This window comes from Triturus cristatus, chromosome 7 (genome assembly GCF_964204655.1).
Source record: "Triturus cristatus chromosome 7, aTriCri1.1, whole genome shotgun sequence".
Classification (NCBI taxonomy): domain Eukaryota; kingdom Metazoa; phylum Chordata; class Amphibia; order Caudata; family Salamandridae; genus Triturus; species Triturus cristatus.
Genome location: NC_140590.1, coordinates 1,339,678,595 through 1,339,692,158, shown reverse-complemented (window position 1 = coordinate 1,339,692,158; position 13,564 = coordinate 1,339,678,595). Strand labels below are relative to the sequence as shown.

General features: G+C 51.9%; 1 protein-coding gene across 1 annotated transcript in view; it reads left to right on the top strand.

Moving 5' to 3' along the window:
• LOC146811998 (calcium-binding protein 5) overlaps positions 1-13,564 on the top strand; it is a 224,175-nt gene that overhangs the window by 13,932 nt on the left and 196,679 nt on the right. The gene's annotated exons all lie outside the window — the stretch shown is intronic.

Here is a 13,564-nt window from a genome sequence, read left to right as displayed (position 1 = left end):
ACGCCATTATTATAGCTTTGTGTGGTCTGAAATAGTCTGAATTGCCGCACTTGTAGGAGTGCGATGGTTGGGTGTTATGTTGGTACTGCCATTGACAGCGCTGGCAGAGACAATGCGAGGTGCAGGCTGGAGTGGCCTTCCGAGAATGGCCCTGGCACTTCATATCATACAAATTAAGCACTGGTGGCCACCGGTTAAGAATCCTTAATGCTAAACGGGTCCCCCCTATAAGCCACTGGAGCTAAGTAATGAGAGCAAAGGCCTCTGGCCTTGTAGTTAGGGCTGATGATGCACGTCCCAGTTGGGCCTTATCTGTCACCCGACGCTGTTTTTTAGTCCCTGTTCTTCCATAATAAGAAGCACGGACTGCCCCGGTTTTACACCTTGTACTGCATTATATGATAAAGACAATGACGTTAACAGGCACCCTCAGTGGAAGTATCAGCATTTCCGCAAGCAGCTGTTACACAGGATTAAAGTCCGGCTTGTTGATTTGAATCAACCTTGTACTCGCCTCTGTTTGTTTGCACCTTACAGCCTGCACTTTGAACAGCACGATTAGCACTTCAGCGCGTGAAGAGGAAGGGACACCGCTTGTGCGCGTGGTCGTTTGTTTCTAAGAATTAGCTGGCTTTTTAAAGCTGTTAACCTTGGGAGGGAGCAGACCACAAACTCGGTGCTGTGTGTAAAAGGCCGCTTTATTGGAACAGGTGCGCATCACATTCAAATTCCTCGGCAAACGCCTTACAAAAATAAACCTCACTAAATAACCAATACTGACCTTTAACCCCGCCCCTAAAAAATGTTCCTTGAACCCACCCCCACCCATACATTACAACATTACAACCATATACGTCAATGCCTCAAAACATAAACACTTTAAAATCAACCCATCCGCTAAACAACTTCCCCTGCCTGCTTCTTTTATCCCCGTCAAACCCCGGACATGCGTAACCTAACTATACCATAACTTGCCTAACCTTTCCATGACGATAGCCTAGATCCAACAATAACCCAACAACCTCTGTCAACCTTGACACAAACTTCCAATAACCCTCGCCACCCAGAAAGCAGGGGGGGAGAGAAACTACCCCCCCTTCCTGCCCCCCAACTAGGGCAACTGCTTGTCTTCTAATCGGAATGCGCCTGCACATTCAAACATCTCGCTAACACCTCCCTAATCTCCAACAAGTAGAGGTCCATGCCAACCCTCGATAAATGCACCCCGTCACCCATGAAAAACTCCACAGCCTCAAAACGCAGCTCCGTATGTGCAACTCTTCCAAAACCAAGATGACGACAGAACCTAGAAATTTCCGAATTCACTTTCCTTTGAGCCCTGTCAATGGCCCTCGGGTTCAAAGCACCCCTCCACACTCTGCGCGGGACCAACTCTGTCCACAAAATGTGGCACCCAGCCCATTGTTCCTTCAACCTCGACAAGTCCTTCTTCATGGCCCTCATCAATACCACACCCTTCACTTCGCACAAGTTCTCCCCTAGATGGATCAACAAAATGTTTGAGCACCACCCCTGCACCATCCATTTATTAAGGCACGGAAGCAATTCCTTCCACCGCATCCCCCTTTACCTTTCCAAACGATGTTAAACAACCGGTCATTAAAGCCCAACATTTCCCCAAAATAACACTGACATGCCTGGACCTGTGCCCATTTGATAAAAGAATGCCCCACAATCCAAATGGTCAGTTCCTTCGCCTGGGGCCCAGCCACCGAACCTGTAACGAGAAAAAGGAATAAGATTCACACAAAGAGGATGACACATGCGCCTCTTCTGCATTCTGCCGTATGTAACGATGATAACAGTCGGAAGACCAGCGCCCCAGCCTCATTATGGCCCCTCGCATCCAACCCCTGTTATGCGCTTCTGTTGCCGCCCCAATCCTGAAGGAATGCTTCCCATATTCCGCCCCATCCACCCCAATGCTGACCAAAGCTTTCCGCAACACCATGCGCAGCCGGTAATCTGTTACCCTTTTCCCATTAGCGTGCATAAAAACCGCCTCTGGCCCCAGGTCTATCGACAAAACTCGCAACCGGCGGGCCCACCTCAGGGGGCACGTTGAGGGTGGCACTGCCGCTTCCAACCTAACCCCTTTCCCCACACCCCTCTGGTCCGTTTTTGAACTGACCAACCAGACATGTGTACCTTCCTCCCCGATGGACACATCCTCCCATCGCACGCCGTTCTTGACCTTGCTGCCCAGGAGTTCTGACACCCTGAAAGCCCCCAAAAACATCCATACCATAAGGGTGGAAAAGAAACAGGTCTCAAAATCATCCCTACAGATCACCGGGAGGGCTTCCAATATATGCACCAGTTTCTGCCAGGAAAGGGGGTGACGTGCTGCATTCTCTCCCCCCCTCTCCCGAGCCCAACCCTCCAACATCCTCCTACCCACTTCTCCTGCCGACGGAGTATATCCCCATAGTAGTTTCCCCATGAAGGCAATGCCCACCAACTTTCCAGCATTGGTAACTTTCGTGAGGCCCTTGTCAATGAGTGCCAAAATAAACTGGATTACATCCTCAGACCGACGCCCGACCTCCGCTCGTTTGCGCGCCCCAGATGCCAAAAATTCCTTCCAGGCTAGTTGATACGCCGCCCATGTAGAAGCTGCCAGAGAGCCTACCACCAGTTGTAGCACACTACGTTGCCTACCTACCAAAGGTGCTCCGGCATCGGGGTCGGTGTCCTGTCCGCCTCCTTGGCCAGCCCACGGAATCTCACCCACTGTGAACGAGACAAAGCATCCGCTATGTCATTGTCCATACCTGGTATATGCAAGGCCCTGAAAGCAATGTCGTGTCTGAGGCAACCAAGCACAAACACCCGCAGCAACTTCAGGAGTTGCTCATCTCTTGCAGACTGTCTGTTAATGACCTCCACTACCGCCATGTTGTCTACCCGAAACAACACTTTCTTGTGTGCCAGCTCCTTGTCCCACAGTGTCAATGCTACCAGTAACGGGAAAAGCTCAAGGAAAGCTATGCTCCTCCCACCATCCTTCCACTGCCGCGGCCACTGCTCCGCGCACCACCTGCCCTGCCAGTAGACGCCAAATCCTTCACCGCCTGCCAATACGAAAAAATGTGCACATCCCAGTGTACGTCCTCCTCCCTCCCCAAAGGCACTCCATTAAAAGACTGCAGAAAAACTGACCACATGCGCAAGTCCTCCTTCACCCCCGCTGATAGTCGAACGTGGGGGTGAGGTAAATGTCTTCCTGACAATGCCCGCCTCAGGCGCCTGCAAAACGTCCTCCCTGCTCTGACCACCCTGCATGCGAAATTAAGATGACCGAGGAGCACCTGAATGTCCTTCACTGTCACCTTCTTGTTTGACAGCATTCTGTCCAACAACTGCAGCATTTTAAATTTCTTCTCATCTGGCAATCGAGCCCGCATTGCCACAGAGTCAATATCAATCCCCAAAAAGGACATAGCCGTCCAAGGACCCATTGTCTTCTCGGGTGCCAGCGGCACCCCCATGTCAACCATGAGCTCATGGAAGGTGTCCAGGGCTGCCTGGCACTCCGTGGAGCCCGGTGAACCGACAAAGAAGAAATCATCCAGGTAGTGCATCACCAATGTGTGCCCCGTGTGCCGCGTGAAGTACCACTGCAAGAAGGTGCTGAAAAATTCAAACAAAGCGCATGATATAGAACAACCCATTGGTAGAGCTTTGTCCACGTACCATTTTCCCTCAAAATGAATACCCAGAAGATCCCAATAATCTGGATGGACTGGAAGCAACCGGAAGGCCGACTTTACATCGCACTTTGCCATCTCTGCAGTCGCTCTCGCGGTCACAACCAGTGACATGGCCACGTCAACTGAGTAATAAGAAACTGAGGCCGCCTCCTCATCAATGAAGTCATTAACTGAAGACCCCTCGGGCCATGAAAGGTGCTGAATCAGCCCGTATTGCCCTTCCTCTTTTTTGGGCACAACCCCGATCGGTGATATGATCAGGTTCTCAGTTGGCCAATCCTCAAAGGGGCCTGCCATTCTCCCTTCGCGCACCTCCTTGTTCAGTTTCTCTTGTACCACCACCCTGTGTTCTGCTGCTGATTTCAAGTTGTCTGCCCACCTTCTCCGCCGAGGTCCCCGGTAACCCAAATGAAACCCCCACTGGAACCCTTCCATCAAAACCTGCTTTGCTCCCAAATCCCTATACCCCTGCAGACCCTCTACCAATTTCGCTAGTCTAACTGGCGTAGGAGCTTTTGGGCCCACTACCCTGCAGGCCCTTGCCCCCCCTATTGCTCTGGAATTGCTGTGAGGGGCCATGGGTGCTGTTCCCTGACTGCTGCCATTGCTGGCCGCCCTGTGGCTTAACGCCCCAACAGTTAACAAGGGGGTGGCGCTTTCCACAATTTGAACACTCATGCCAAAACCTGCAGTATTCCCTCGTGCAAAGGCCTTTATTAAAGTCCCAGCATGCTCCTGTCTCAGTTTGCGTTGACCCTGCACCTCCCACCCCTCCCCGGGTGGGCTTCCCCTGAAAGGGCCGGTACACCAATGGCAGCCCGCTAGCCGTAAATACAGTCTTACCACCCGTGGCCAACCCCATGGTATGTTGCTACAGGTCCGTGTCCAGTTCCCCCCATTTAGCATCCGGGTCCCACGCCATCCGGGCCCGAAATTCCTCGTCATATTGAGCCCAAGCGTATCCGCCCCCGTGATCTGAGCCTTCCTAATTACATCCATGTATTTAAAAAGGGCTACGCAGCGCTCAGGGAACTTTTCACAGTATACACTGACGTATATTAAAAATGCCGCCGTCCAATTCTCAATTGTCACCGGCACCTTAGGCCTTTTGGCGAACTCATATTCCTCTTCTTTAGAACTCTCTTTAGCCCGTACTTCCCTGTGTAACAGCTTCAAAAGCTCCACATATTCCCCTTTCCAAATACCCTCCTTAGTAGCTAGCATTAAATGCTCCCCCAAAGGTTTCGTCACACCCATATATGGCAGTTTCTTAATCTTCAATTCCTTGCTCGGCAACGGCTCCTTGCCCCCCCAACCCCCTCCGTGTTCGTCCCGCCCTCCACCTTGGCATCCAGGGCTGCACCCTCTATGTCCGTACTCACCCCCGTGTCCTTCACATATTTACCTCGGTGTAGTCTCCCCTCAATCAACTCCCAACCCACTTCGCCCCCTGACCCCACAGACACCATTTTTGGTTTGGCCCGTGGTCCATTATTCTCACCTGGCTCTAATAAGGGTGCCCGGACTTTGTGCCGACCGCCATGCCACTGACTCCACGTGATCCACTGGCCGAGGAGCCCTCACCGAGGGGCCGTGCTCTCCCCATGGGTCTAGACGCAGCTCACTTTTTGCTCGGTGCTGCCTGTAAAATACTATGAAACACATGAGAGGACCCCCCTCCTTCGTTTCTCTCAATTCCCCTTCCTTGGGGCTGTCCATATCGTAATCAAGCATAAAAGGCTCCTCCGCCTGCTGTTCAACGTGAGCAAACTCCACACCGCGGGCCTTACCGAGCCCAACCTGCCCTCTGCCTTAACGGCCTGTTTATGTTCATAAGGAGGAGCCGACTGTACTCGCCAATACTCCCCACTGCATTGACCTCTCCGAAAATCCAACACCTCCGATAAGGCTGACCACCTCATTCTGATTGTAGTTGGGGCCAGCGAGGTCGTGCTGCACCTTCTTGTGCTGACCGCGACGGGATCCCCCGCCGGTATGGGTTGCCCCGTGCAGGGCTCTACCCTCCCTTCTCCTCGGTGTACATGGGCCGCACCCCGCCCTACCGAGTCCGCAGCACCGCCACGCTCCCAGACCTGCAAAGCAAAAGGTTGGACTGATGTGCTGGGCCCCTCACTGCTACCTGTAGCCTCCTCCCCACGTGAGACCGGTGAACACCCCCATGCTCGCCTGCCCCTGACCTGCCCTGACCTTCCTGTACCTACCGGAGGGGGACTCCCCCCTTCCTCCTCCCCACTCCACTCCAACATGGCCTGCACCACCCCAGAAGTGGGGCCCAAGCCCCTGCCCGCCCCCACCGCACCTCCGAACCCCACATGCGCCTCTCCCATGGCCCCCTCCCCCATATATGGCCTGCTGGATCCCCTGATACCTGCCCCCTGCCCCCTGCCCCCAGGGGGCTTGGCCCAGGCAGTGCCCACCCCCTCCGATGCCCCGAACCCCCTCCGTCCAGGCAGGGAAAACATTCAGTCCCTCCCATGCCGGGCCCCCCCCAACTGGCTCAAGGTCAGACTGTAGGTCCACTGCCTCCATTGTCTGGCACCCAAACCTGGTCCCCGCTGTGAGAAGTTGGCCTGATGTATGATGTCACTAGTTATAGTGTACACCTTATATCAGTCCAAATACCCTTATGGTGATTGGTTGTAAAGTCAACCTTATAGACCAGCTATCCTAGTGGTAGCATGGACAAGAGCAGTCTTAGGCTAAACTCTGAATGGCATGTGAAGCCAGCTGTGATACCATATATAATCCCTTGAATACCAAATGAAAGGACACCACAACAGATATATATATAAAATAAAGTGTATTTATTCTAAGCAAACCCTCAGCACTCTTTATGAGTTTAGAGGTAAGTACAACACAGTCTTATTAATGCATACAGTAAGTCACACAGGTAAGTAATACAGTTAGGCCCTAGGGGCCACGCAAACCATATACTAAATAAGTGGTATAAGAACCACTGTCACGGAAATAGAATAGGCCTAGGCCTAGGGAATCGCTGGGGCTACACTACACTAGCGTTAGTTAGGGAGTGGGAGGCCCACGGGATTCGTGTGCAGAGTGGAAACACTCACGCGTAATGCGTAAAAGTCAATAGCAATGTTACAGTTTAGAAATAGATAGATTTAGGACACTTCCGGAGTAGCTAGGAAGTTGAGACTTGAAAACTAGACACTAGGATAGTCACTATCCTGATGAGCACCGGAGTACCCAAGTTACCTAGCCCACAGGCTGCGGGTGCATAGGGGTGAAGATGCGTCGTTTTCGTCGTCGACTCCTATGGATGCCTGAAGAAAGATGCTGACAGGCAGTCAGGGGAGAGTGTCCGGTGGATCCCAAGGCTGGGATCACGAAGAGAAGAAACCTGCAAGCAGAAGGGACAGAGTCAAGGTCACTAGCCAGTGACCACGTGGAACCAGGAAGGAACCAGGCGATGTCGTGAAGAGTTGCAGGTGAAGGTGAAGCTTGTCGCTGGAGCCAGGAGGACCAGGAAGCGTCGAGGACGACCAGGACCAGGAGGCGAGCTGTCCCACGAAGGCTCTTGCTGTCGGCGGCGTCGAAGTTGGACTAGGACTCACCAAGCCTTGGCAAGCGGAACCCACGAAGAACAAGGGACTTGCTTCTGGTGCAGACCAGGAAGGTCTGGGGTGCTTCTTCTTTGCAGAGAAGCGGGAGCCAGTCTGGAGGAGCCAAACCAGCGCAGAAGATTTTAGGGAGCGTCGTCACAAAGGCCACTAGCCAGCGGGCAAGCAACCGGACAGACGCGGCAAGCAGGAAAATGCTGAAGGGCCCCACGCAGGACTCGTGGAGTGTGGGGGGCTGGTCTTCGGTGCAGATGGTGCTTGGGGTTGGGGCTTCTCAATCCCCGGTGCACAACTTCGAGGGTACCTCAGAAGCTGCGCTGTAAGTTACTAGCCACTTTTCCCAGGTAGCCGGTCCCACGTCGCTCGTCGCCTCCACGGATCTCAGCTCTGCTGCAGATGTGGATGAGGGTCGGAGAAGTCTGGAAATCAAGGCTCTGGTCGGGCTCTGCAGTCGGTTCCTCGTCGAACGTTTCACAAAGCAAAGGGTAGTCACTTGATGGTGCCTGTTTGCACAGGGTAGCCACTCCTTGGCTACAAGGGAGATTCTTCAGTCTTCTTCTTTCGTCGAATGTCGAAGGTCCAGAGTTTCTGTTCAGTTTTGCAGGTTCAGGATAATCTAAAGTCTTGAGGCCCAACTCCCACTCTTATACTAATCTGGGGGGCTGGGATACCTGCTAGGTCACGCCTTATGGGTGGGACCTGGGAGGGGGTGGTTACACCCACTTCCCTTTGTCCAGTTTCGCGCCAGAGCTGGGGCTGGAGTGCCCCAGCGCCGGTTTGAACTGGACTATGCAAGGAACACCTTGTGTGCCCCAGGCATGTCTCATTCCTTTCAGCCCACCCTGCCCCAATACACTAAAGGCTGTCTGGGGAGGTGCTAGCACCTCCCCAAGCAGGAAACCTATTGTCCAGGCCTCCCTGGCTGGGATCCCTCCCAGCAGCAGGAGGTCAGACTTGTGTCGTGGCAGCAGCATCCATTTTGTGATGCTGAGGCTTTGGTCAGAGGCTAACAGTTGAAGTATGATTTTAACATGTCTTTCCCTCTAGAAGGGGGGAATAATATTCTCATGTCCAGAAATGGCATGGGGGTATTATTCCCGAGTGTTAGACACCTTACACGACATGCTTTGATAAAGCCAAACCATAGTTACCATAACCGTCTAAGATTATAAGGCACTTTAAGAGTATATGGTAGGCTATATCATAGAACAGCTATAAGGACATGGTTCCGAAAGCTGCAGACAGGCTCAGCTCATGCTAGAGCACCATCTCACATGGTACCAAGCACTCTGCCTCCAGGATTGTCAAGGCCTGCCATAGGAGTGACTGATAGGTACACATGTGTCTATATGTAAGTTAGGTATAGGAATACTACACCTAAGCAAGGGGTGATTACACGACCTTGCCCCAGCTGAGTGATCAGCCAGTTGTGTCAAAATGGAAGGCCAGGCCAGGGGTGGCACAATACATGCTGCAGCCCCTGGTAGGCCTAGGGTACACCTATGCCCTGGGTACCTAGGGTACACTATACAGGGTCCAATAAGGTGATCCTTACCCATTGATTATGTACCTAGGGTACATGGAGTCCATTTTACAGAGAGAGCAGACAGCCTGAGACCCTGAATGGCAGGATCTCAGGCCAACTAAGTCGAAAAACCAGCTAGGCACTAGGCAAAAAGTTGGGGGTAACCATAGTCAGATATCCACCTTCCTACACAACCCCCCCCCAAACGAAAGGAGATAAGGCTGGCCTTGACAAGGTAAGCCTCTATTGCCTGAGTGGCCATATAAGGAAGAACCAGCACTGGCATGGTTACCCCCTGTCTCATGGTCCACTAAGCAATCCCTCATCCTAAAGATGTGATAGGGTCTCCACCATAGGGAATCTCTACCTTTGGTGTGTCTTTGCAAAGTAAAAGGCTGGTGTTGAGAGGGAGTACTGAAGTGAGTGTCCTCAAAGTGAGGCCTCAGCTTCCTCCAATCATCCTCCACCATGGATGCCTTTCTTTCTCTAACTGAGTTGCACTGTGCTCTCAGGGTCAGCCTCTGGCTACCTAAAGCTGGAGGCTGGGTCCCTTTTGTGGGCTTACTGGAGGGACAGGTCAGGTTTGGGGCCCTAAGGTCCCATGTTTGCCTGTGCCCAACAGAATCCCTCTGGGGGAGGTCCCTAACTACCTGTGAAGGGGATCCCTCAGGAATGTTTTTACCCATCACCTGGCTAGGGCTACTAGCCAGGCAATCCTCATTCTTTTGATGGGGGGGTTCTTGTGGACAGGGGCCCTCTTGGGGTCCACTGGCCTCCCTGACCTCTGCAGCCCTGGGCTGACTGAGGCAGGGTAGAGAGAGGCAGGCTACCTGCACCAGACTGGGTCCCACCTTGGAAGGGGCCACTGACATCAGAGGCTCTGCCAGGCCAGGCCTGACTACCTCTGGGGCAGTTCCTTCACAAGGGGTGAGGTCAGATCCCTGAGGAGGCTGACCTTTTCCTAATGTCTGGGGGGAGGGAGACTTTTCTTCCTCCCCACTACTCTCTGTTTGTGTGGAGTGATCCATAGTTTCAGGCTTCACTACACCTATATCAGTCTGAGTATGGGCTGAGACCATTACAGCCTTGCCAACCTTTTCAGGAAGGCACTCAGTTTGTGTTTGAGCTGTGACTGTCACAGCTCTGCCAATTTCTACAGGGAAGTCTGTCTGTGCCTGGGCTGTGGCTACCACTGCCCTTCCAACCTTTTCAGGGAGGAAAGCTACTTGGACAGGGGTTGTGACTGGCACAACCCCACTACCCTTTTTGGAAAGGCCTACCATTTTAGAATGGGTGTCTTGTTCAACTCCAGCCCAAGCTGAGAGTTCTAAGTCATTCCCCAGCAAGCAGTCCACAGGCAAGGTTGGAGACACTGCCACCCTTTTAGGGCCAGTGACACCTCCCCAGCTGAGACATACCTCTGCCATGGGATGACTGTTCTGTTTGCCATCAATGTTAGTTACCTGGTATGAGAAACCAGGCAAAAGCTGCTCAGAGGGAACTAGCCTATGGGCCACCATAGTGATGCTAGCTCCAGTGTCTCTGTAGGCCTCAGCTTTTCTACCATTGATGTAGGGTTCCTGTCTGTACCTACCCAAAGTGTTGGGACAGGCAGTGAAGTTGGCAAACCCCATGCCACCATCACAGACAAGAGTAGCTGCTGTAGGGGAATTGGCTAAGCCAGGATCCCCCTGTGTTCCCCAAGAAAACCCAACCAAATTTTTGGGGGCACTCCCACCACCTGGGGGATTACTGCTGACAGTAATAGGTGGTGTGACAGGAGTAGTTGGAGGAACAGTTTTGTTTTTAGCCTGTGGACAACTGCTGTCAGTTTTCCAATGCCCAGGTGTTTTACACACATGGCAGTAAGGCTTTTTAACTGTGGTAGAGGAGGGAGCTTGGGACCCACCACCCTGTGTGGAGTTTTGGGGCCCTGAGGAAGATTTCTCTTTTGCTTTATCCCCACCCTTCTCTTGAGGCTTGGTGGTATCTTTCTTTTGGTCACCACCCTGATTTTTAGGCCTAATCCTGGTCCTGACCCATTTATCTGCCCTCTTTCCCAATGCTTGGGGAGAGGTCAAATCTGAGTCTACCAGGTGTTGATGGAGAAGCTGGTTCTGACAATTACTAAGGATCTGCTCCCTCATAATCAAGTTGTACAATCCTGTATAGTCCTGCACCTTGCTGCCAGTTAACCAACCTTCCAAAGCCTTAGTGGCACAATCCACAAAATCAGACCAGTCCTGTGTCTGTGTCTTCTGGGTGTCTCTGAACAACAACCTATATTGCTCAGTGGTTAAGCCAAACCCATCTATCAGAGCACTCTTCAGGACTTTGTAATTGTTTGCATCCTCATCACTGACTGTGAGGAGCTTGTCTCTACCTTTGTCAGAAAAGGAGAGCCACAAGATAGCTGCCCACTGACTTTGGGGTACCTGCTGTACTTTGCAGGCCCTCTCCAAAGCAGTCATCCATTTGTGGATGTCATCCCCATTCTGATATGGGGGGACTATCTTGCTTAGGTTTCTATGGTCATAAGACCTATCCCTATCTCTAGGAATGTTGCTGCCACCAGTGGGTTCTGACCCACACAATTTTTGCTCTCTAGCCAGAGCAAGCTTCTCTTTGGCAAGGGCAATTTCTTCCCTCTGAATCCTCAGATTAGCTTCCCTCATTCTGGCTTTATGCTCCTTTCTCTCAGGTGAAGTCATTCCCCTGTGAGAGGAAGCATTAGAGATGCTAGAAACATGGGAGTGGATGGATTCCCTTGAAGGGGATCTGTCCCTCCTGCTTCTCTGTGTATGTCTACTTGTGGGTCTGTATGGGGGGACCCCATGCAAACTCCCATGTAAACTTAAGTTAGCCTGGCTAAGTCTCCTTACTTGGCTCTGGCTGTCTACCTCCCCATCTGAAGTCCCATCTGACTCATCTGTGGTGGGTAGACCCTCCTCTGTGCCTAGGGCACCTGCCTGAGATGCCCTCTGAGCATCATACTCCTCTAGGAGTTGTCTTAACTGAAGGAGGGTAGGGTTTGCACCCTGTTTTATTCCTCTGGAGGTACACAATTGTCTCATCTCCTGGAATGTTAAGGTATCATACCTAGAGGGGGTCTTCTGCAGACCTGACCCTCCTGGGAGAGCATCTACTTGATCTCCTCCCAGAGGCATGATCTAGTGAGGGTGTGGTGTGTGCACCTACCTACACTAGTTGTATCCACTAAACCTTTCTAGTAGTTGTAGTCAGGGTGTGTTATTCCCTTCAACCTACAACTACAAAGTCCAGTAGGACTTAAGTATAATAATCTATGTTATATGTACCTAGACAATATCTGTGTGATCTTTCAATTTAGTATCTCAAGATTACAATGGTATTACAACAGCAAGCTCAGATCCCAACCGCTGCTCACCAATGTGAGAAGTTGGCCTGATGTATGATGTCACTAGTTATAGTGTACACCTTATATCAGTCCAAATACCCTTATGGTGATTGGTTGTAAAGTCAACCTTATAGACCAGCTATCCTAGTGGTAGCATGGACAAGAGCAGTCTTAGGCTAAACTCTGAATGGCATGTGAAGCCAGCTGTGATACCATATATAATCCCTTGAATACCAAATGAAAGGACACCACAACAGATATATATATAAAATAAAGTGTATTTATTCTAAGCAAACCCTCAGCACTCTTTATGAGTTTAGAGGTAAGTACAACACAGTCTTATTAATGCATACAGTAAGTCACACAGGTAAGTAATACAGTTAGGCCCTAGGGGCCACGCAAACCATATACTAAATAAGTGGTATAAGAACCACTGTCACGGAAATAGAATAGGCCTAGGCCTAGGGAATCGCTGGGGCTACACTACACTAGCGTTAGTTAGGGAGTGGGAGGCCCACGGGATTCGTGTGCAGAGTGGAAACACTCACGCGTAATGCGTAAAAGTCAATAGCAATGTTACAGTTTAGAAATAGATAGATTTAGGACACTTCCGGAGTAGCTAGGAAGTTGAGACTTGAAAACTAGACACTAGGATAGTCACTATCCTGATGAGCACCGGAGTACCCAAGTTACCTAGCCCACAGGCTGCGGGTGCATAGGGGTGAAGATGCGTCGTTTTCGTCGTCGACTCCTATGGATGCCTGAAGAAAGATGCTGACAGGCAGTCAGGGGAGAGTGTCCGGTGGATCCCAAGGCTGGGATCACGAAGAGAAGAAACCTGCAAGCAGAAGGGACAGAGTCAAGGTCACTAGCCAGTGACCACGTGGAACCAGGAAGGAACCAGGCGATGTCGTGAAGAGTTGCAGGTGAAGGTGAAGCTTGTCGCTGGAGCCAGGAGGACCAGGAAGCGTCGAGGACGACCAGGACCAGGAGGCGAGCTGTCCCACGAAGGCTCTTGCTGTCGGCGGCGTCGAAGTTGGACTAGGACTCACCAAGCCTTGGCAAGCGGAACCCACGAAGAACAAGGGACTTGCTTCTGGTGCAGACCAGGAAGGTCTGGGGTGCTTCTTCTTTGCAGAGAAGCGGGAGCCAGTCTGGAGGAGCCAAACCAGCGCAGAAGATTTTAGGGAGCGTCGTCACAAAGGCCACTAGCCAGCGGGCAAGCAACCGGACAGACGCGGCAAGCAGGAAAATGCTGAAGGGCCCCACGCAGGACTCGTGGAGTGTGGGGGGCTGGTCTTCGGTGCAGATGGTGCTTGGGGTTGGG